Here is a 3,920-nt window from a genome sequence, read left to right on the forward strand (position 1 = left end):
TGGTTGTAGGACCTTAAAGACAAATGAATAAATTAAACGGAACATGAATCCTCCAGATATGTATTGATATCACAGACAGAGCAGTAAAACCTACGCCATTCTTCCGTAGACACACAGAGAGCAGACACGGAGCAGCGGGAGCTAGCGGCAGAAATGAGCGAAAACGCGATGAATTATGGACGTAAAGTGGATAAATCCTGGATGTAACAGTTTGGATTTAAAGCCCAACGACCCCAAAAAAAGGCACAAGTCCCAGGTTGGATAGAAAATCACCTGTAGAGGCTGGACAGACCCGGAAGAGACCTCCGTAACCGCCAACTAGTTAGCTTTCAGCTGCAACTTTCGGTGAGTCTCTATCTTTTATGGTTATTAAATGATTAGACTATGAATCAGAGGTGCTGTTTCAGTCTCTCGGGTTCAGAGGGTTGACACCCTAGAAAACAACAACAAAAAAGGCTGCTGGCCGTTAGCTCAGTTGGTAGACCGGGTGCCCATATGTGGAGGTTTACGACGCTGCAGGCCCAGGTTCAACTCAGACCTGCGGCCCTTTGCTACATGTATATATATATATAGAATAGCTAATTTATAGCTATATATGATGAGGACATAAACTATATAACAGTATATTATATATATACACACAGTATATATTTCAATTCAATTCAATTTTATTTATAGTATCAATTCATAACAAGAGTTATCTGGAGACCCTTTACAGATAGAGCAGGTCTAGACCACACTCTATAATTTACAAGGACCCAACAGGTCTAGTAGTTTCCTCCAGAGCAAGCAACAGTGTGACAGTGGCAGTATTTTTATACTGTATACATATACTGTACAGTATATATACATATATATATATATATATACATATAGGCTATATATAAGACCCACTAAGCACACATATACCATATATAGTAATCACACATAAATAGCCTATATAAAGATACATATATATATGTATTTAGAGGCTCTTTTTAATTTATTACCCTATTTTGATGCTAATGTTATGAACTGATATGACTGCAGCCAGTTTAGTTGTACATTCGACAATAAAGATTATGATAATGAAACCGTATCGATCCACTCACCTCACAGGGCGCAGGTGTGCTGCCTCAGCTCTTTAACGTCTCTCTTATTTGTCCCGTGCATGTTCGCACTTGTTGCTTTTAATGAGGCGTCTCGCTGATTAATCCATAACTGTGTAATCGCTCTTCTTCTTCTCATAACAATTACTATTATCATTAACAAAGCTGGGTGTTGGAGACCAGCCCGACGGACAGCAGGACGCAGAGCGGCTTTATTACAGTTTATAGATCCGCTGGGAAGTTTGCGGGCTCGCCGCGCGTGCGTGCGTCTGTGCAGTGTCACCGGTCTGCGCACGTCGCCTCTCCGGCAGCTCTCCGCGAGCTGGATTCAATTACAGGGAAATGATTTCTTCTTCTACTGGGATCGCCGCTGCGCGTCCATTGGTCCGCCCCGCAATGCGATTATCTAACAGCGGTGCCCTCCTGCAACCTGCCGCTGTGTGCTCATCTCATCTGCGTTAGACAGCAGGACCATCCTCCTCCTCCTCCTCCTCCTCCTCCTCCTCCTCCGCCTTCCTCTCCTCACTCCCCCCTCCCTCCCATCTCCAGCTCTACCTTCTCACACTGTAAAAAACCCGTTAACGCAACTCAACCCAGCAGGACCCATCCTCATCCTCCTCCCCTCCTTCCTCCTCCCCTCCTCTCCTCCTCCCCTCCTCCTCCTCTCTCCCCCTCCCATCTCCTCCCCTCCCCCCTACCATCTCCAGCTCTACCTTCTCTACACCTGTAAAACAACACGTGAACGAACTCAACCCAGCAGGACCATCCTCATCCCTCCTCCTCCTCCTCTTCCTCCTCCTCCTCCTCCATCCTCCATCCTCCTCTCCTCCTCCATCCTCCTCCTCCTCCTCCTCCATCCTCCATCCTCCTTCTCCTCCCCATGTAATGATAATTCCATTAATGTGTGAATTCACACGGGAATTAAAAACCTAAAAAATGTAATAAAGAAGAGTTTAAAAAGGGATGTTTGATCTAAAATTGTACTAAAATATTTTACATTAAAAATAGTTTTTTTTTTTTTTAAATTTTGGTCTTTATTACAAATGCTATTTTTTCAAGTCAAACGTCAAATGGCCAGAGTTTAGCGAAGGCCACACCTGTTGCATTGTGGGTAAAAAGGTACACAGGGAGAGGCAACGTGGCTGCAGAGGAGCTCCAACTAAGATTTCTGCACACGGTAATCGTGCTTTTGTTTTTCAGCCTCGTTATATTTAATATTTGTTGTAATTTCTTTGCATTTAATGCACTTTCTGTGCTGTTGTGACTCCAACATCGCATGAATATTTTTTTGTGTTTTTCTGATGTTTTTGTCCTTTTTATGATTTATTTGTCACTTTTTTCTGATGTTTTTGTCGCTTTTTCTGATGTTTTTGTCACTTTTTCCGAGGTTTTGTCACTTTTTCCGATGTTTTTATCCTTTTTCTGATGTTTTTGTCGCTTTTTCTGATTTATTTGTCACTTTTTCCAGCTTTTGGCACTTTAAAATAAAACCTGAGCTGGTGTAACAACAGGTTTTACACTTATTCTTGGAATTCATGGTCAACAAACCTCATTTATATCAAACCTTTTAGTTAAAAAGGCAGAAATTATGAATTATTTTGACTGGTAGTTAAGATCAGAGGATGTTGAGTGGATCTCAGATGGGTAGATGTCAAAGTTTAGTCCGGTTTGTAAACCATTAAAAAAAGAGAATTAAAATGCTATAAGATTTAATAAAACACCCAAATAAATCAATGGAAGTAATCGTTAATTTTACCCGAAGAACGTATGGAATCATCCATGTTATTTTTGGACAATGTGGCTGAAAGAAATCCATATTTCTGATATAAACCCCTTAGAAACGGGTCAGTGACACGTGTTTAAGAGACTGTAAAACGACTGAAAGACGTATGTTTGACTCGTTGTATTTCACGTGTTTATTTTCTTTGTAGTTTTCACGGTGTCTTACGATGGAAATGTGGAAATGAATGTTCAAAGGACATCTGTGTGATGCGTCACCATATTTAATTAGACCAGTGGAATTACGCGCAATAAGCCGGGAAAATGTTTTCAATCCCAATTCAACGAGGCCCGTCAACAAGTACAAAGACAGGCGTTGGAAGATATCCCAAATGTAGATACTGTATGTCAGTGGTGTTTCCACTGCCATGGCAACACACTGACTCCCATCGTTCAAGAAGAAGAAGAAAAAATTATAATGTTAAGAAGTGACAAACGAGTACATGCACAGATGGACGCACTGCGTGCAGAATGCTCCCGCCTCCCAAAATAGGATCAGTGGTCTTATTTTGAAAATAGGATCTTATTTTGAAAATAAGATCACTGATCTTATTTAAGATTACTGATCTTATTTTGGAAGTAGATAAGAAAGAAAAATGAAAAGAGAAAAATGAAAACTGCATAAATGAGGCTATTACATTTTAACTTGGGTTTTCATATATATATATATATATATATATATATATATATATATATATACACATTTCTTTCTTTTTTTGTCATAAAAAATGGACCATTGAAATAAGACAACATCAAAAATATCAAAAACCTTTGGAAAAAACACAAAAAACGTCCCAAAAAAAAGCACCCACAACCGTGAAAAAGTGACAAAAATGTTGGAAAAAGCGACGATAGTGTTGAAAAAAAGGGACCATGTGACAGGAAGACGACACGGGGGTTAAAGTTAACAGCCAATCAGATTTAGCCGATTCAGACCATTCATACGATCTTATGCTTCAACGGTATACAGTGTGTACAGTAGCCTACGTATGTAGTCATCACACCGGGAACACCACGATGCTTCTTAATCTTTTTATTTTGGTGCGGTCACTT

At 40.1% G+C, this 3,920-nt stretch overlaps 1 protein-coding gene across 1 annotated transcript in view; it reads right to left on the reverse strand.

Annotated features, from left to right (window-relative positions):
* The window catches only part of LOC116690383 (potassium voltage-gated channel subfamily G member 4), a 33,933-nt gene extending 32,373 nt beyond the window's left edge, over positions 1-1,560 (reverse strand). The window contains exon 1 of the mRNA XM_032517340.1: positions 1,092-1,560. The gene's annotated coding sequence lies outside the window, so the exon portion shown is untranslated. The remainder of the gene's footprint in view (positions 1-1,091) is intronic.
* Between the last annotated feature and the right edge of the window lie 2,360 nt (positions 1,561-3,920).

This window comes from Etheostoma spectabile, chromosome 1, assembly GCF_008692095.1.
Source record: "Etheostoma spectabile isolate EspeVRDwgs_2016 chromosome 1, UIUC_Espe_1.0, whole genome shotgun sequence".
NCBI lineage: Eukaryota > Metazoa > Chordata > Actinopteri > Perciformes > Percidae > Etheostoma > Etheostoma spectabile.